Source organism: Balaenoptera borealis, assembly GCF_965194805.1.
Source record: "Balaenoptera borealis genome assembly, chromosome: 6".
Lineage (NCBI taxonomy): Eukaryota > Metazoa > Chordata > Mammalia > Artiodactyla > Balaenopteridae > Balaenoptera > Balaenoptera borealis.
Window position 1 is genome coordinate 2576176 of NC_138863.1, and position 20400 is coordinate 2596575.

General features: G+C 49.9%; 2 long non-coding RNA genes across 3 annotated transcripts; one reads left to right on the forward strand and one right to left on the reverse strand.

Annotated features, from left to right (window-relative positions):
• Nucleotides 1-9115: 9115 nt before the first annotated feature.
• Nucleotides 9116-20003, reverse strand: LOC309630777. 2 transcript variants are annotated; one of them, XR_014245930.1, is made up of 3 exons: nt 16611-20003; nt 15078-15349; nt 9116-13723 (listed from the first exon to the last, which is right to left on the reverse strand). It is a non-coding gene; the product is annotated as an uncharacterized lncRNA (long non-coding RNA). The 2 variants fall into 2 exon arrangements; XR_014245931.1 differs by having other exon boundaries at nt 9117-14938.
• LOC309630778 lies at nt 18489-20316 on the forward strand. Its single transcript, XR_014245932.1, has 2 exons — nt 18489-18596; nt 20061-20316. It is a non-coding gene; the product is annotated as an uncharacterized lncRNA (long non-coding RNA).
• The last annotated feature ends 84 nt before the right edge of the window (nt 20317-20400 follow it).

The window sequence follows — 20400 nt, forward strand, 5'->3', positions numbered from 1 at the left end:
CTAAACCCAAAGAATGAAGAGCAACAAAGCTTAGAGGCTTATCTAGAAGAGATTTGTGAATGTAGCTTCTGTCTAATGGCGTAAACCCCAATGAGATTCACATGTAACCCACAATTAAATTAGAAAAAACACTGCCGGCCTAAACTGAACACAATTAAATTAGAAAAAGCACTGCCAGCCTAAACTGAAAGGGACAGAGGTAGCCCTAAATTAAAGGAGCCAGTTTGACCCCAAAAATTCTACTGGCAGGTATAAGGCCGTGAAAACCACTCCACCACAAACACGCATTATCCTTCACAAAAAAGGAAGGATGACTCAGAGGGTGGAATCAAGAGGCCAAACACTATGAAGAATCATTTCCAGGCCTTGAAACCTAATCAAGGAACTGCAACTTGTGTCCACCTGGATGTTAGAATTGCTATGGACCAGGGACTCCTTTGTGCCTCCCATTTCCCCATTTTTAAAGAGAAATATCAGGGCTTCCCTGGTGGCACAGTGGTCAAGAATCTGCCTGCCAATGAAGGGGACACGGTTTCGAGCCCTGGTCTGGGAAGATCCCACATGCTGCGGAGCAACTAAGCCCGTGTGCCACAACTACTGAGCCTGCACTCTAGAGCCCGTGAGCCACAACTACTGAGCCCACATGCCACAACTACTGAAGCCCGCGTGCCTAGAGCCTGCACTCCGCGACAAGAGAAGCCACCTCTATGAGAAGCCCGCACACCACAACGAAGAGTAGCCCCCGCTCGCCACAACTAAAGCAAGCCCACGCACAGCAATGAAGACATCACACAGCCAAAAATAAAAATAAGTAAAATAAATAAATTTATTTTCTTAAAAAAAAAGAGGAATATCTACAGTGGTGGGTGATCTTATGCCTATCTGACCATTGCATGTTAGGTATAGGAAGCAGATAACTTTCTCTTAAGTCTCATGGATCCAAAGATGGAAAGGAACTATACGCCCAAGGAGCTGTCCTTCAGGAACTGTATTTGAAGAGCCTCAGAGAGGGGCAGCAAACTTGGAGGAGCTGAACCATGCATGGGAGGAGAAGGGTAAGGTGGGTGTAGCTGGAGGAGGATGAGGGGTTGAGAAAGATTGGAGGGGATGTTAAATCAAAGAGACCTGAGCCTCCCATCAAGGGTTGGGAAAGTCTACTCTGCCTCTCAAGGGAGGAACTGGAATGCCGCATGGTAACTGGTGTGGATACAAGAAAGGGTGAAAAAGCAGGGCCAGGCTTCAGCTGAGCTCCGTATCCGTACTTCCAAGTAACCTAGCCCACATTTTTCACTGGAACGTCTCAAAGGTACCTCAAATTTGTTATTTCCAAGACCCAGCCTCGTCTGGTTGCTTCCATCTCAAGTGAATAACAAGACTCTACCTGGCTGCATACAGCAGAAATCTAGGGGGCACCTTCCTCTTCCTCATCATTATCCAATCAGCCACCAAGATCAGAAGCTCCTGCCTCCTTAGCAATCCTGAGACCTGCTCACTTCTCTCCATCCTCCACCACCATCCCGCCAACCACCACGGCAGTCCAGGCCGCCAGGATCAAAGCTGGCCTCGGGAAAGAGCCACATCGTCCTGCCCTGGACGTCAAGGCTGGCTCCCACAGCCAGTGTGCTCTTTTCAAAACACAAGGCCCCTTGTGACTTCCCTGCTTCAGCCATTAAGTGGCTTCTCAAGGCTCCTGGGATGAGGATCAGAGTGCTACCCTGGCCCAGCAGGTGCTCCATGGTCTCCACCTGCAACTGGAGGGGCTGAGGAGAGGCAGGCAGCAAGGCTGGAAGGAGGGAGGAACGAGGTCGCTGGGCGCCCTTCCAGCCCGGGCCTCTGCACAAGCTCCCCGCTCCCTCCGTGCTCAGACCAGCCCCTGGTCGACGAAGAATTAATCAGCCGATCTAAGAAAGAACTGGAAATTTTTATTTGAGCCAAATTTGAGAATTATAACCTGGGAAGAGCATCTCAAAAAGCTCAGAGAACTGTTCCACCCGCTGGAAGTCAAGGCACAGTTACATAAGTTTTTTGAGACAGAGGGCTGTACTTCGAATGACGTTATCGTTGACAGTTTACATAATCCAGATCTAAGTGTCATCCTGGTGGGTCATCTGACCCCATAAGATCAAGAAGGAGTGTTATCTTTTTTAAGGAGCTGTCTTGCTGATGCTGGGAGAATGCTCGCTGAGGCCGAGTGGGTATTCCTGCCAAGGGAGGAGGTCTGGTCCATGCATAATGCAGACACGCAGAGCACAGTGGGGGAGAAGCGAGGCCAAAAGGCAGAGAAGATTTTTTATGTTTAAATGTTTCTTGCCTTGCCAGAAAATATGAGTTTTATTTCACACTCCTCTCCTAACAAACTCCTCCCTGACGTCAGATTTCTGCAAAGTGCAGCTTCCTGCGGGGAGCCCTCTCACACACACGTGCACCACACGCACACACACACACACACACGGCTCTGATGCATGCCTGATTAAACAGTGCTCCTTTCCTCAGCGTCCCTTGTTCGGGTTCATTTAACCTCTGACAGAAGCCTAAGCTGTGGACAACACACGTGCTCAAGAAGAGACACAGGCCCAGGGAACTGAGGCGAAACGGCCGAGGTCACAGAGCTGGCGACAGTTCCCTCCCGCTGAAGAAACAGCAGGGTCAGTTCACGTCTGATTAGTGGAGGGAAAAAGCCTATCAGGAAAGTACATCTTACCTGGAAAATTATGCTACTAAGAACAAGCAGAGAAGTAAAATGCTGTGATAGGGGTTCCTCACTCTTAAATTCCTTTCTTTCTCTCTTTTCCCCCACTGTTCTCCTTCTTCCCTGCATTCAGTAGCTGACCTGTCTCCCTTTAAATACTTCCCAAGGAAGCAGCCTGAACAGTCTTTCCCACAGATTTGAAAATTCCCTGCAATAAAAATGTCAAGGGTGAAATAAGACAATGCATTTTCTCAGCCCTACATCAGGCCAAATTACATATTAAAGGACCAACATCTAAACAATAAAACTCAGGATAAAAACCCCCTTCAACTTGCTGGAACCCTGGCAGAGGTCTGGGTTAAACGGAGTGGGCGATGGAGCTAAGGATGCCATTCTTCAGCGTTTTTCTTTGTACACGGGCCCAACTCTGCTTGGCCCGTCCGCCAAGCCCCTCCCCTCCCCACACCTCGCTCCCCTGCCAGAGTGATTCAACCCTGGAGAGGCTCTGATGAACTGGGGAGGGGGCGGGAGAAGGGGTGATTGATTACTGAGAAACTCTTTTTTCTTGCCAGAAGGCAAAGCCTGCATAGTGCCTTCTCAGAGCTCCTCCAGCAGAGGACAGGTACCCTGGGGGCCGAATGTCCCTGGGGCTCTAGAAGCCGCAGCTCTGCACTAGGTACAATGTACCTGCTGAATTCAGTGAAGCACTGTGATCACAAACATCCCAAATAGACCAGCTCTGGCTGCGACAGCACAGCCGCCCTGGGAATCCGGGCGGCCTTGGGCCCGTCCCCGCACATCTCCCCCCCAGGACAGGTGGGTGACTGGCCCTCCTCAGCGCCCCGTCTCTTTCATCAGGGCAGCACCCACTCCTGCTTCCCACGATGGCTCTGTTTCTTAACTTTCTCATTTAGGAGAAAGGACGCAAAGCCTCCTCTGCCCAAAGTATCTGAAAACCCTCCTTCCGTCCAAACACCAATTTGCACTTTCTTCTTCCATAGATGAGGCACTTTGTTTCCTGGACTTTTGTCATGTTAGAAAGGGGAGAGAGTTGCCCGAGAGGCTCTGACTGCTGAGCACCGGCTCTGGGTCTGTGAAACCCCTCGGGAACGCTGCATCTTCTCTGCACTTGTGCAGGACAGAGTCAGGGCCCAGCCCGGAGGGCCAGGTACAAGCCCTACCCGGGCCACCTCCCATCCCCAAGATGCCCCATGACAGGGCAGTGTCACAGCTGGATGACATGCCGATTTAGATTTTAAGGGTCTTTGGGGAAAAATGCTAATTGTTTCTAGAGTCAAACCAGACATGTGCAGGGACCCTGTGAAGTGCTGATCCCCACGATTTCATGCTGTTCCGTTACTCATGAAAACTGTATTCAGTCTCCCAAACTCCCCATGTTCTAATCGCCAGAGTAAATTCAATTTTCCCACTTCTGTGAGCCTTCCATAACTTTGATTTTTGCCATCACAGACAAGAATGGGGAACGCCAAAGGCGCTTAGAGTCGTTCACCAGAGACAGCCCCTCCTCTTGATTTACAAATGAGGAAAGCAGGACCCAGAGCGTAGATGACCTTCCCAAGACGGGAGTCCCAGTTGGCCCCAGACGCACAGCCCCAAAGCCCTTCCTGAAGGTCCTCTGTCCACAGGGAGACTCGCTTTAGGGCAGGTGTGTTCATCTCCTTCAACATGAAGACCGTACAGGGCTCAGACACTGTGACCAGCCCCCAGCAGTCTCTGCTTGACAAACTGGCTCTGTAAAGCTATTGCTTTTGTTTTTCATTTCATTTTCTATGAAGGTTAAGATAATGCTTGAAATCTAAGGTGCTTTTAAGTATCAGTGACAAGGCGACCCTGGGTTTAGGGCTTCCCCTGAGATGGCTGATGAGCTATGATATAGACTTAGTCTAAAGGAAATCAGCACACACACATCCTGCACACACATCCTCTGCACTAAACCTCCTCCCCCTCCTCCTCCGGTGTCAGCGGAGGTCTAGTGCAGAGCCAAGACTTTCACCACTGCCCAGCGGTAGCAAGGTAACCACCCTGCCACCTCACACCCCTGTGGCTCCAGGTGGGGCATTCTCTCCATCCCCCACAGTGTCAACAGAGGCCAAGAGGGGAACCCGGATTTCCACCCCACCTGACAAGGCCACACTCCCTTCTCCCAGTGACAAGGTGGCAGAGGTTGCCTGCTAAAACAGATTTAAATAAAATCCTGAATACCTAAAATGTCTGGGATACAACTGAAAATCACGAGTCATACCAAGGAAATCTCAACTTGAAAAAGAAAAGATAGTCAACAGATGCCAACGCCAAGATGACACATGTGCTGGAATTATCTGACGAGGATTTTAAAGCAGCCATCATAACCATGCTTAAACAAGGAACTATAAATACACTGGAAATAAATGAAAAAATGGAAGCCTCAGCAAATAAACAGAAGATATGAAGAAGAAACAAATGGAAATTTTAGAACTGAATAGTATAATAACCAAAGTTTTGAGGGTTTTTTTAAAAATTCACTGGATGGCTCCACAACAGAATAGAGAAGGCAGAGGAAATAACTGGTGAACTGGGAGAACAACAGAAATCACCAATCTTAACAAGAGGAAAAAAATACTAAAAAAAAAAATAGTAACAGAGCCTGAGGGGCCTGTGGGACTATAACGAAAGATGCAACATTCATGTCATCAGACACCTGGAAAGAAGGGGGGACTGACAAATCCTCAAAGAGACAATGGCTGAAATTTTCCCGAATTTGGCAAAAAACAACAAGCCTACAGATTCAAGAAGCTAAACAAGGACCAAAAAGGATAAACCCAAAGAACTCTGCACCGAAACACATCACGATGAAACTTCTGAAAACTAAGGACAAAGAAAAATCTTGAAGGCAGCAAGAGAGAAACGTGTTACCTAAATGAGAAAAATGACTTCAAGGACACGATTTCTCATCAGCAACCACAGAGGCCACAAGGAAGTGGGATGATATTTGTCAGGTGCTGAACAAAAGTGTCACTGAAAATACCTTTCAGAAATGAAGGAGGAACCAAGACATTCTCAGATGAAGGAAAACTAAGAGAATCTGTCACCAGCAGACCTGCCCTAAAGAATGACTAAAGGAAGATCTTGAAATGGAAAGGAAATGGTAAAAGAAGGATCTTGGAACATCAGGAGGGAAAACTGAACAACAACAAAAGGTAAAAATATAGGCAAATACAATACATCAGGCTTTAGGAAAATATTCTGTTAAACATTCATGTTTTTTCAGGCCTTTTCAATGGTTATCATTATCAGAGGCATGGATGGTGAGCACCTGAGAAATAGCTGATACTTTTTTAATTTTTTTGAAGCTAATTTAGAAGAGTTTTATTCAGGTTTCATAAATAAAAAACAATGTCTCTCTGATTACTTTGTTTGCTTCTCAAAATACTCACCATCCCTATTTATAGGTCAGATTTCCCACTGACAGAATTACATACTCATAAAAACTTTAATTTTATCCCCAAGTTTATTCCGAATAGAATTGCCAGATCTAGCAAATAAAAATATGGGGTGTCCAGTTAAATTTAAATATTACATGGGACGTAGTTATACTAAAAATTTGTTGCTGTTTATCTGAAATTCAAATTTAACAGGGCATCCTGTATCGCCTGGCAACCCTACAGGGCTTAAATCATCAGCGTCTATAGAGCAGAAAAACAGCTCTCCTGGAACCTCATCCTCTCTCAGCAAGAACCTGCCAAGAGACCCGCCATCTCGTGTCGGCACGTATTAAACAATAAGTAAAGTCCTTCTTCAGAAATGTCTCATTTCCATAGATGAGGAAGTTTGGGGGTTAAGTTTTAATTCGTAAGGGTAAAACTTATCTGCTCCCAGGGACCCTACAGAAGAAACGAAAAGCTTTAGAGCTACCGCCCTGCAGAGGCCAGCTGGGGTGGGGGGTTGTATAACACAGACTCCCTGAGCACATGCCCCCAGCCCTGATCTACACACATTCACGGAGCAGACGTGAAGATCAAAGCCTGTACTCAGACCCTTACGACAAATGTTCAGGGGTGAGGTCACAGGCCTTGGGGAGCACAGGGGGCAGCGTTTAGCTGTGAGGGAAGGGAAGGCTTCCCAGCAGACGTGGCATCTCGGGGCGGGGGCAGCCCCAAGAGGTTTCCAGCACAGCTTGTGAGAAGGAGCATGGCATGTGGGGGATGGAAGGGGGAACAAAGCGGCTCCACGTGACCAGGGGGTGGGGGTGGGGGTGGGGGCAGTGGGGCCACATCAGAGCTGGAGATGACGAAGTTTACATGGGCAGGTGGGAGGCGGAGCCACATTCGGGAAAGCTCCTTCCAGCTGTGGGGGAGGCTGGAGCAGAGCAGACAGGAGGCGGGATGCTCTCCCAGTTGGCGCAGGAGCCGCCAGGGGCGGACATGGGGAAGACGGAAGGGGAGAAGGCGGGCAGGAGGTGATGCAAGGGGTCAAGGTGCACCCACCCAAGTCCTGTTTAGCAGATTCTTCCCTTCCACAACATTCTCTGAACCCCTGCCATGTGCCGGGCATGGGGCTGGGGGCCTTCCCTGCATTGCCATAGCAACGGATGGGGGAGGTGGGAGCGAGCTGAAATTGGCAACGCTGGTCCACCAGGCTTTTCGAGGTCTGTCCTCAAGTCGCCCACCCTGGCCATTACATGCACGTTAAGTGTGGTTTTATCTCGCACACCTGGAATTCCATATGGGTTTTTTTCTTTTTTTTAATATATTTATTTATTTATTTATTTATTTTTGGCTGTGTTAGGTCTTCCTTGCTGCACGCGGGCTTTCTCTAGTTGCGGCGAGTGGGGGCTACTCTTCGTTGCAGTGCGCGGGCTTCTCATTGTGGTGGCTTCTCTTGTTGCAGAGCATGGGCTCTAGGGCTCACGGGCTTCAGTAGTTGTGTCACGTGGGCTCAGTAGTTGTGGTGTGCGAGCTCTAGAGTGCAGGCTCAGTAGTTTGGCGCATGGGCTTAGCTGCTCCGCAGCACGTGGGATCTTCCCAGACCAGGGCTCGAACCTGTGTCCCCTGCATTGGCAGGCAGATTCTCAACCACTGCGCCACCAGGTTAGTCCCCCGTTTGGGTTTTACAGACCGTGAAACTCGAGCTCTCCCATGTCCTGGGCCCCTCGGTGCTCTAGAGCCGCCCTCGAACCCACAGCCCACCACAGCTTGGCTCACGCTCCTTCTGAAATAGTATGGATATCACATTTGGATTTCAAAACCATAAATGCACAGTTTCCAAGCCCCCTCCCCAGGGCTGCTGGCCGTGAAGCCAGACACCCCAGACAGGAGACCCGGGGGGAGAGGGAGCCTCGGGGGACCCACTGGTGCACAGTCACCCGGGGCCAGACAGCCTGCACGTCAGGGTCTCAGCGAGGGGCTCTCCGGAAGCTATTTCAATCCACAAAATGATTTCACTTTTGCTGAAATACACCATTCACCAGTATTTATGAGGCACCTACCGGAAGCCAGGCCCTGTACGAGGGGCCGAGGATACACAGCAAATGAATGGGCGGCCCCTTCAGAACAAAGGGCACTGGTTTCCCCAGAAAACACCAGTTGCTACTGCAACTTACTTCCCCAAAGAACAGCCTCTTCTTTGGCCGGGAAGGCACTGCGACCGACATCCAGGCGCAAACAGACGTGCAGAGCTGAGGCCCTGGCTCAGTCCCCGCCGCCACGTGGGGGTGCGTGACCACGGCGGGCCACGCCCCCTCCTCCCTGAGCCTCAGCGCTTGTGGTGGAAGCCAGGCTGAGCCCAGGGCCTTCTCCGACCAGGAGGGTCAAAGCCAGTGTCCTCATGCTGGGGCCGCCATTCCCCGACGCTCACAGTGGGGTCACGTCCCCGATGCATGTAAAAAAGGCCGTTAAATCATTTGCCCTCTGTCCTCGGCCCAAGGATAAGCCACTTGAAACCACGGAATTGGCTTCACTCGTGTGATCAGTACATGTGTTTACACCCACGAGCACCTTGCCCTGGACCTTCGTGTACATCGATGTGCAGGACACAGCCTTGCGCACCCGCCTGCAGCACACAGGAGACGTGCTCACTGCAGTTCCTGGCCAACGTCAGGGCCGGCTGCCCGCTCCAAACAAAGCCGGCGTGGAGGGAGTGTGGACCCCCATCCACGCAGCAGCGCCCTCCTCGCCGCTTGCCGTCAGCGCGGGTCCCCACATACCTTTTTCAGCACATCTCGCATCCTCCTGGAGCATAAATTTTCAGTAATAAACAGGACCAGAAGTTCCAATTGTCCCTCCTCAGACATGTTCTGAGTACACGCCTCTGGCTGACTCACAGTCTGCACATCAAGGCTAAATCCAAGTCGAAAGCAAACTATTCGATGCCACGTCCTTGGGACAGAGATTCTTCCACATCCCATCATGTATCAACTAAAAATATTTGATAAAGAAGCTCTGAGTTAGCCCCTTTGAGTCCTCCCAGGCAAGAGGGCCAGAAACCCTGCCTCGCCTTTTGCAGCTTCTCGAGGCGGCTCATGGGTGCATCACCCCAGCCTCTGCTTTGTCATTACAGCTCCGCCTTGACCCTCCTGCCTCCCTCTTATAAGGACAAAATCCAGGATAATCTCCCCATGGCAAGATCCTTAACTTAATGCCATCGGCAAAGTTCTTTCTGCCCTACTAGGTAACATATTCACAGGTTTCAGGGATTAGAGCACAGACATTTGGGGAGAGCCATTATTCTGGCTATCACAACACAATAGAAAGAATTTTTAAGATGAAAACTTAAGCATAAACAATAACTGGTAAGTTACATGAAAATACGAAGCCCAGATAAACTGTACTCTGCTGCCCGGATGGTAGCCCCCGGGAGCTAACACAAGCCTTGCTTTGCAGCCCTGTGAAACCTTCAGGATATGATCGTTAAGACCAGGACTCCTGTGAAGACCATAATCTATCACACACTTCAAACGTGTGAAAGGAATGCAATCAATGCCGGTTCACTGGTTTTCTTTATGAATTTGCCAGCCCTCTCTGGTGGTTCTTGGAGGGGCCCCCAAAGGCACACGCCAAGAAACATCGGTCTGCAGGCTAAAATCTAAACTCATCTCCACGGCACGCTCTCTCGTGCTCCATCCCGCTTCAGTCTCCGCTCCTCTGCCCCAGCACCCCAGCCATTCTGAACCCGCAGAATCTCATGACTGCACACTCTCGAAAAGCCACTTCCCTCCTCCTGGGACACCAGTCCCATCCCGGTGCCCCAAACACACCCCCACAGGCTTCCAGAGTCTGCCAGGCCACACCTCCGCCCCACACGCGACGGAGCCCTCATCCTAGAGGGCCAAGGGCATTTCAGGGACCTGCATGGACCATCTGAAGGTGTCAGGGTGTGGCCAGCATCAAGGGACTGTGGTACGCAGAGGCCCGAGAGGGGCAGGGGCACAAACAGCGAGGGGGGGGGCGGGGAGGCCACAGGTGGAGATGCAGGGAGTGGAACGTCTGCACACCCAGGAGAACCGTGCCCAGTGGAGGCGGCCTCTCTCCTCGGCCACAGTGGGGAGGAGACGGCAGATGGAGCTAGAAGTGGAGGACTTGGAACCACCCGCCCCCGACCCCCCGCAAGCCAGAACACCCACCAGGGTCAGCAGTCAGAACTTGAGAAATAGGTTCACTGGAAACTTGTGGGGTTTTACTTAAAAGTAATCGGCAGTTTGTACTACTCTCAGTTTTCCAATCATGCCGAAGGCATGGGATTGTGTGGCTTTATTTTTCTTCTTGCTGACTGAATACAAGGGGTTTGGTTTCACAGCTCTACTGAGAGATAAACTGACTTAACAGTAAACTGCACACATTTAAAGTGCACAGATGGATACGCCTGACACACGTGCACCCCGTCACCACACTGCAGGCAGTGAACATAGCCACAAGCTCCTTGGCGACCCCTCTCCTGCACCTCTCCACCGCCCCACGCCAGGCAAGGCTGGGCGGCTTTCTGTCACCATAGTTTGCATTTTCTAAAATTTTATATAAAGGGACTCATACAACATGTGGCCTTTTGTGTCTGGCTTCTCTCGCCGAGCATGTTTTCACGGTTCATGTTGTTGCAGTATCGCTAGTCCGTTCCTTTCCATGCTGGGCAGTACTCCATTATATGGGTTTTCCACAGTTTAGCTCCTCTCCTTGATAGATACTGAGATTTTTCCAATTTGGGACTGTTATGAATAAATATGAATATTTGTATACAAGTCTTTGTATGGACAAATGTTTTCATTTCTTTGGGGTAAATCCCTAGGAGTGGAATCGCTGGGTCCTATGGTAGGTGTATGTTTAACTTTTTAAGAAACTACCGCACTGTTTTCCAAAGTGATAGGGCCATTTTACATTTCCACCAATAGTGACGACTCCTGACTTTTTGCCCATCTGTTATGTACTGGATTCCCACTGTGGTTTTCACTTGCATTTCCCTGATTACTACTGAAGTGGAACACTTTTCATGTGTCTGTTGGCCATTTGGATTTCCTCTTTTATGAAGTTCCTGTTCAGGTCTTTTCTATTTGGTTATCAGTCTTTTTTTATTGATTTGTAGAAAATTATTTACTTATTCTAGATGTAAGACCTTTGTCTCATCCCAAATATCTTCTCCCACTTAGTGATTTGTCTTTCATTCACTTTATATAGTGTCTTTTGATGAACAGAACTTCTTCATTTTAATGCAGATTAATTTATCAATCTTTTCTTTGTGGCTTATGAATTTTGTGTCTTTTTTAAGACTCTGAGGTCATGAAGATTTCCCTATTTTACCTGCATTTTTTTTTTTTTTTTTGGCCATTCTCGTGTCTATCAATAAATGCACCTGGAATTGACTTTTTAGTATGGTGAAATGTGGAGATCCATTTTCGTGTGTGTGTGAATATCGATCCCCATTGTCCCAACATTATTATTCAACAGACCATTTCTCCCGTTGTTCTGCAGGGTCTGTTTCATCATAAATCAAGCACAAACACATACACATTGATCTATTTCTGGTTCTTTGTTCTGGCCATTTGTCTCCCCTTGTACATAACCCCATTCTCTCTCTTTAGCTTTATACTAAGTCTTGAAATCTGGTAGAGCAAGATCTCTCAGCATCTCCTTTTTCTTCCAGAACCTGTTGACTAGCTTCATCCTTTTACGTTGCCATATAATTATTAGAACTGTCTTTTCAAATTCAAAAAGAAACATGTAAGGATCTTTATCAGGATTGCATTAAATCTACAGGTCAATGTGCAGAAATTTGACATCTTTTATATAGCCTCCTTATTTGGTTCTTCTCTCATGTTTCCCAAAGTTTTCTTACGTGTCTTTTGTTATACATATTCTTGTGTACTTGATTTTTATGCCATTGTAAACTGCACCTTTTTAAGTCTTAATTTCTAATTTTCTGGTTTTGGTGCACAGAATGCAATTGGTTTTATAGTTGATTATGTATTCAACAACTTTAAAAACTTCCTTATTAATCTAAAAATGTACCTGTAAGTAATTTTGGATTTTCTACACTTACATTGTCAAATAAGTTCTGTTTTCACTTTTCTAATTCTTATATCATTTGTTTATTTTGTTTGGTTGCTAACTGCCTTAGTGGACCCAACTCAAAAGTAAAGCTTTAAATTTTTCACAGTTAGTTATAATGCTTGCTGTGGGTTTTTTATAAATGACCTGTGTCAGAACAAAGACATTCCCTTCCACTCCTCGTTGTCAGGGGTTTTTTATTAAACACTTTTTCATCTGTTAACATGATCATATCATTTTTATCCCTTAATAAGCTGTAAATATAGTGAACTATATAACTTGTAAATATGGCTAGGTAAGGCTAAAACACACACATACACACACATACCTAAGCCGAAGTGAGCACTAGCTCAAAACATGAGAAGTTTATCACCTGTTTAGCCCAGGATGGAAGCTGGATTGGCAGGAAGCTCCTCACACGCCACCACCTGGTAACTCCTCCATCCCCAAGGGGCCGGTCATCATCCGCACCACCCCACCACCGGGAAAGAGACGGGGAGGAGGCCCACGTGCTCTCTTCCTAAAAGCCTTAGCCTGGAGGCAGCACTCCACTGATGAGGAGGTCACCTGGTCACAGCTGGGTGCTTCACGGTGACAGCCCCATACTATGAAAGAAGAGCACAGATTTCGGTGGAGAGCCAGCAGACACCAATATAAACCCAAGGTGGTCTTAGTGCATTATAGTTTATATATTGCTAAATCCAGTTTTCTGAGATTTCTTTAGCATTTTGCATCCATGCACATGTGACACAGACCAGTATTCTTTTTCTCCTGCTGTCTTTGCTGGGTTTTGCCATCGAGGGTGGGCTAGCGTCATAACACGACTTCGGTTGTGCCGGTGGTAAACGCGTGGCCTCTCAGCCCTGACACCACTTCCCACTGTCCTGCTTCTGGTCCAGACCACGTCTTCCTTGCAGCTGGCGCAATGCCAGGTTCTGTCGGTAGAGGGAGCTGGAGGGACACTGGAAGAGCAAGTTTCTCCTCCTTGTTCCCCGGGTGCTTGGCTGGAGCGCTGTGTACCCAGGAGCTCGCCTCCCAGTGAGCTTCAGGGCACCTGAAGTGGCTTCCTGGTGGGGAGCTCAGTGGCACCCCTGTAAGCAGTTTCCAGAGGGTTCAAGGGCACTCCCCGGAGGGCTTCTCAGCAGCTCACCAGCAAGCCCAGCCACGACCCAGCAGGCTTCTAAGCAAAGTTGACAGCACCTCCCTTCCCCAGGGCAGCTTCCAGGTGAATCACGTAGGCACCCCAGTGCAGGAGGGGGGGGCGCTGGGGATAGAGGGTCCCGCCTTCCACTAGCTCAGAGCTCTTGCCCATCAGTCATATGGACCAACTCTGGCCAAGATCAACCCTGAGAACTTTTCTGCCGTCTGTCTGTTGAGTTAAAACAACACCACCATCTCCAACAAGGTGTCAATCCAGCCTTAGGGAGGGCTCCCTGCCTTCCACATTTGTTCCTTCCGTGGGTACTCTCCCTTGGGGTATTCCTTCAAATGCTCTTTCATCTCCCTGGAAATAGTTAATAATCCTTATCTCAAACCTTCCTTGCTCATTTTATTGTGTGGTTACCGTCTGCTGGACTGGACCCTGACTGATACAGAACTGGTACCGGGAGTGATCACAGGAGGCAGGCTTGCAAAGCGGGATCTGGGAATCGGTCTGTTGTGATTTCAGGCTTAAGCAGTGTTGAGCTCATGGCCAGCGGGGACGGGAGGCTAGTAATCCATGGCGCGCCCCCATGCACCAGCATCACAATGAATGAAGCCTTCGCCTTTGGTTGCTTGTGATGAGGTGCTAACTGAAGCAGGTGACTTGGAGCGCCTGTGGCTACTGAACCTTTTTTTTTTTTTTTTTTTAAATGGTAGTAAAGATGACTACAGGAAGTACGGTATGGGATAGAGCTTTGAGTGCACTGGAGTGCATATAGAGAGAAAATGACAAGTCATGGTGACGTAACCCTCAGGACAAGTAACAGAACCAGAATACTTCAATAAAGAACCTCTTTCTTTTCTTGCAGTCATAGGGCTGTTATTTCTAAAAATCATACAGAAAAGTTCATTGTATTGCTTGTGAACAGCTAGACTCAGTCTCACCAGTATCTCAAGGGAAAGTCAGGCACTGACTGAGAAAGGGTGGGAGCATGAAACTGGGAGTGGGGACATCTGGTTAGATCCAGGGAACCGATCATCCTAAAACCCCAAGTTGTTCTAAGCCTTCCTCACCAGTAGAGGTCGTTTGTCCGTGGCATCTTCCTTTGCTTGAAAATCCGGTGACACCCTTGCCAAGGGGAGATGCCTTGAAAAGGGACACCTATTCTCAAGACCCAGCACAACTATCCCCGTTGCCACCAGACACATGACTAAGGTCAAATCACAGCATGCTCCAGTGGGACAGGAATACACAATGCTCTGGGAAAGCTAGCTTACCCACCTAGAAAATGAGCAAGCCTTTTCTAATATATACCAGAAACATGGGAAACACGTGTGAAGTGGATTCTAAGGGTGTCAGACCACGGAGGGTGGAACATAACACTAGATCAGGCCAAATTTATGGATGATGGTAAAGGGACTAGAGTCCAGATTTAATGCACTCACATGAGCAGCTGGAGGTGTTTCTAAACAACATACCTGACTGTTTGACTGAGGCTTATCCTCAAAAATGGCCTACGTTCAGCTAGGTTGAGATGCCACAGCTTCCCTGGCATGGAGGAGGGAATCCAAAGGCCTAGGGAGAGAGGAATGTTGGACTGGAGTCAGCCCGTGTGACCTGCACACCTCCGTCCCAACTACGGACTTCCGGAAGACCCAGAAGACGCTCCTTTCACTCGGGCACCGAGAAACACACTAGTGAGAGGAGCACTCACCTCCTTGGAAAGCTTCGGGACTGTTCTCCTTGACGGCATGCGTGATGGTGGGGATGCTGCCACTGACGTGGGCTCCCCGGTTTCAATGGAGACGATGGGATTCCAGGGGAGCAGAGGCCAAACGGCAGGCATTGACCACCAAAGGCAAGGGGGGTGCATCCACCAAGAAAGACAGCAGATGTGTACCCGCAATCAAAACACCTTGGTCCCCAGGGATCCTTAACAGTGGTTCACTGAACATGGTGCCCCTAAGAATAAGAGCACTGACTGATCTATAAAACAGGGGGACAAAAAAAAAAACCTTTAGGCCTAAGAGCCAAAACCCTGACCTGAGTCACAACTGTGGCTAGGAACTGCCTCTCACCCGGTTCTCAGACCCAAGACAATTCACAGGCCAGACCGCTTGAATGCAGGGGAGGCTGGGTCTGAGACCCCTCCCCCAAGCCTTCCCAAGTCCCAGCTCCACCGCTCAGCTGTGATACTGGAGCTGGGACGATGTTAAGCTGGTCAGGAGAGGGTGCTGGAGGGATGCTGGGAAGAGGGGGGTTTCTCTTCGTAGTTCCATAGTGCTTCCCCTCTTTCTAACCCCCTAGGCATCTGGCTGGCATACGAGACACCGGAGGAGCGTACCTGCTGCAGTGTCAGCGGCACCCAGCAGGCAGCTTCCTGGTTGAGCTCCTCAGGTATCCTAACGGGCTTCCCAGAAACTTCAACTTCCCCACAGGCAGCCTCCCAGCTTTCCCCGGGAGTCCAGCCTGCTCCCGCCAGCTTCCCACCAGGTTCAACGGAACCCCCTGCAAGCAGCTTCCCAGCGAATTTCTCTGGCATGCCAACAGGTGGTTTCCTGCCCACCAGCCTTGGCCCAGCAGCCCAGGGCAACCCAGTGAACCTCTCGGCCCTAGAGTAGGTGCAACCACTACAGAACCTTTAGATTATGTGCTGACAGTAAGCTTGGAGAGACACGCGTCTGGAACCCTGGAGGATTTCTGTACACTCTCATTTTTCAGAGCCAGAGTTACCAGCACACCTGTGAACGTGTGTTTAAAAGGGGCACACTGCCCCCTAACTTCGCCACAGTCTCCCCTGTTCCCTACTATCACGCCTAGTGTTTCTGCACTAATTATGGCTCCTACATGGCCCCTGTAGGTCTTATGGTCGATGACACATGCCTACCGGGTTCTTAACTTCAGGAGACGAGGCTCCTAGAGAGGTGCTGGGAAAAAGCTTCCCCTCAGCAGTGCTGGGCAATGTGGGACACCCCCTGGATACAAGGGACCAAACTCATACGGCTCTGAGATGCACTGGGGCTGTCACACCAACCACCCCTCCTCAGCGTGATCTCTGTGTCCAAAAATAATCCTGCTTTCCAGGTCATGGGATTAAGCCCACTAAGCTTCAGTCATTCCCTGAAGGTCTTGGACAGCAATACAAACTAAGCCAAAATGAGACAGAGCTCTTCCCTGTCATTTTCTCTCCCCTTCCCCACCCGCCCCCTTAACGCTGGCAGACCCCCCAATCCTGTTCTCAACTCACCCTACACAGTAAGCCGAAATCCCCAGGTTCAAGGTGGCTTCAGTAACAAGGCCTTTATTTCCACACCCAGCAAAATAATGGGAGGCAGGCAGTTCCCTTGGAAGTCTGACTTGGAAGCTGGACAAATCCATCGAGTCACATGAGGCCAACAATGTCCCTGAAAAAAGGTAAACCATCCCTGAGAGCCACAGAAAGGGCCCAGCTGAGGTCCTCCTAGCCAGTGCTGGGTCACACCCACGCCCTAACTAGTCAGGAAGGAGATGAGGCCCATGAACAGGCCAGGCTGCTCATGGGTCCCTCCAGGGCCTGGAACGAGCACAGGTGACGAGTCCCTCCCAGCTGGCAGAGTGGTGAGATGGCTTCTGCCACGGGCACTGACAGCGAGAGAACTCTGGCAAGGGCCCCGGGCAGGTGAGAGCGCCCGAAAGCTCCCCACACACCTAGCGCTCATCAGGAATATCCCGTTCGACCCTATGAAGCTCAGCTTCCAGCCCAGGGTATCCTCACAGAGGCTCCCGCAGCTCATCTCTGGCGCGCGTCCTGTTCCGCTGAACGAGGAGAGAGCACGTCCCCTGCACACTTAAGGCCTTTCCCCAGCATGAACTTCCTGATGCTTTACGAGGTGAGGCCCTTGACTGAAGGTTTTCTCACATCGGCCGCACTCACAGGCCTCTCTACGGCGAACGTTCTGCTGCTGAATGAAGAAGCCTCTTGGGTGGAAGGCCTTCCCCCATCTCTGCATCCATGAGGTCTTCCTCGAGGGTGAACCTGCCAGGGGTGAATGAGGCTGGACCTGCAGCTTAACGCTTTCTCACACTGGGCATACTCAACAGACTTCCATGCAGCACAAGCTTGACGTTTTGGCAGGAGGTTTTCCCACGTTTGCTGCACTCCTAACACTTTCCTGGGCTGTGAACTTTCCAGTGTAAATCAGAGCACACCTTTGGCAAAATGCTTTCATTCCATGCATTCAAAGGGACTTTCTCTAGTATAAACTTTCTGATGCCAACTGAGCTTAGAGATGTCGCTAAAGGTTCTCTGATATTACTGCACTTATCAGGCTTTTTTTTTGGGGGGGGGGGGGGTAGGGCGGGGGCGGTGCTGCGCCCTTTGGCTTGCGGGGATCTTAGTTCCCCGACCAGGGATCGAACCCGTGCCCCCCACAGTGGAAGCGCGGAGTCCTAACCACCGGACCGCCAGGGAAGTCCCAGGCCTTTCTGCTGTGAACCTTCTGGTGCCAAACAAGCGTGTATCCTTCGCTGAATGCATCCTTCCCACGCTGGCTGCACTCATAAGGCTCTTCTCCAGCGTAGATTCTCCGCCGTTGAAAGAGGCGGGGATTACCTGCACTCAGACCTGCCCCGGTGTGGCGGCCGTAGGCTCCCTCCCACTTGCCGTACTGTCCGGGGTGAGCGGCCTCCCAGCCTGGGGCGCTCCTGCCGGCCTTCCCCGTCCTGGTGCTGGAGGAGACCGGCGCTGGCGGGGACCCGTCCTCCCCGCACACTGAGGGCTTCTCGTGCCTCGCTACGAGGCCCTACCCTGCCCGCCTCTGCTGGGTTTCTCTCGGCTGAGCTGCTTTGGGGCCGGGAGCGCTGAGGCCGAAGCCTCTCCCACACGCCTCCTCACTGCAGCTTCTGCCCGCAGCGGCTCCCCGGTGCTCAGCCAGGAGCAACTCGTCTTTCCAGCCTGGGTCACACATCTCAGGGAAGGCGCCCAAGCAGATGGACTTGCGAGGAGCGTCCTGACCTGAGACGCGCTTACAAAAGCGCCCCGCTCGGCCGGTGCCTCCCGCTCTACTCCACACCGACCACCCCGGGGCCGCAGATGCCAAGTTCCCCCACATCCAACCTCCACGCAGCAGGCGCCGGGCCACTCCTCCTGGGAGAAGCACAGGCCACATCCTCGGAGACCACGCGGCCCTGCCGCCAAGAGAGCCCCAGCCGAGAATCCTCCAGGACCGCCCCACCCAGCTCTCGGGTCCTTCGGGTAAGTGCCGACCCCCGAGCCACCGGGACCCCAGGAGGACGGTCCCGGAAGTCCCGCCCCCACCTCGTCCACACGCACAGGAACGCCCCCCCTCCCGGGCCCTCATTGGCCCTCCACCGTCGTGACGTACATCACAACGGGCGCTGAGAAATGGCGTTCTCACGTGGGGCGGGGCTTCACCTCCTCTTAAAGGAGACGCGCCAAGATTTCCGCGTCAAGTACTCAAATGCCACTTCCTTTCCGGCAGTGGCTGCCCCCGCGGCTGTCCGAGTACTTCCATAAATTAGGTAAATTCTATTTTCTAGGAATGTGTCCATTTCCTCTAAATTTTCACATTTACTATCGTAAAGTTGTTTATAATATACCCTCTTATCTTTGTATATGACCTATAAAATTGCCCTTTTAAATTTTTAAATGATTTGTATGTCCTTTTTGTCTTGATTAGTCTCTCTGGAGATGTGTCAATTTTTTCCTTAGAAAGAAGCAGCTTTGGGCTTTGTTGCTGCCCTCTGTTGGTTGTAATGAATTCTGCTCTTTATTATTTAGCTTTGACCCACACACACTTCCCCACCCTCCATCCCCCCAATAGCGTTTATGGTAGTAGGTGCATGTTATTAGGACTGTGTAAATACTAATCACAGCTGAGGCATCTAGTATTACCGTGGTAACTTTTTCTTTCTTGCCCAACCTTTTGTTTTCCTTGGAGTTATGTCCCTTGGTTTCCTAGGTACTTGTCAATAAATCAATCCCAACTCCTATCTAAACATGTTCAGAGACAACAGGTATTCTAATAATTAAGGCGTCTCCTCTGGGGCCTCAGCTCCTCACATCTAGTCTAGACTGGGTGCCTTCTGTGCCTGATGCACAGCTGTCATCCTCAAGGCTTTCACTGTGCTCCTGGGAGTCACCTTGCCTCTTTGTGTTGGATCCACATTTCCTGAATACCAGGGTTTCTCCTTTCTTGGTTTACCCCTTTGTTCTGGAAGAGTACATCCTCTAATAGTTTCTTAAGAAAGGGTGTGTGGAACATACATTTTTTAAAGAAACTACAAGTCTTTTTAGCATGACTTTTATATGCATTTCCTTTTAGAATTCTGAAAGGTCCCAATTCCTCTGCTATCCAATGTGACATTTGAGGATTCCAAAGCTATTTTGTTTCCTGATACTTTGTATGTGTCCTGTTTATCCGCTCCAGAAGTTATAGAATCTTTTCTCCCCAGCATTCTGAAATTCCACAGTGATGTGCCGTGGCTGGTCAGCAGCCGTGGTCAGTACTTGGCCAGTCCTTGTAATTTGGAAACATAGCCTTCATTCTCAGAATTTTCCTGAATTATTTACTGGAATCCACTGTTAGAAGTGTGTGATTTTCTTTGGCCACATTCAGTATTGGTATCTTTAGGTGTTTCCTTTTAGGCTGGTGAGATCTCTCAAGAAGTCTCTTTCTCCTTTATTTCCTGCCTGGAGGATACAGCCTGTTTCCTGAGCTGAGGATTTTACATACTGAAGGCCGATGTCTCACCTCCCTCAGTCTCCCGCCGGGCTGGGGCAGGAACAACTGCCCAACTGTGTGGAGTGGAGAGTTGTAACTGCTTCTGAAACGGGCCTTCAGCCAGCCCTCCTGCTTTCACTCTTTCACATCCACTTCTAGAGGCACCTGGAACTGCCAATTCCAGAGCCTCTGGGAGCTTTGCAATAAAATCAGATTCTCAGATGCTCTCAATTCTTTTTTACAACGTTGTCTCCTCGGGTATTTCTAAGTCAGTTACCATTCATCTATTTTCTTGAGAGGTTCCAAAATTTTGTT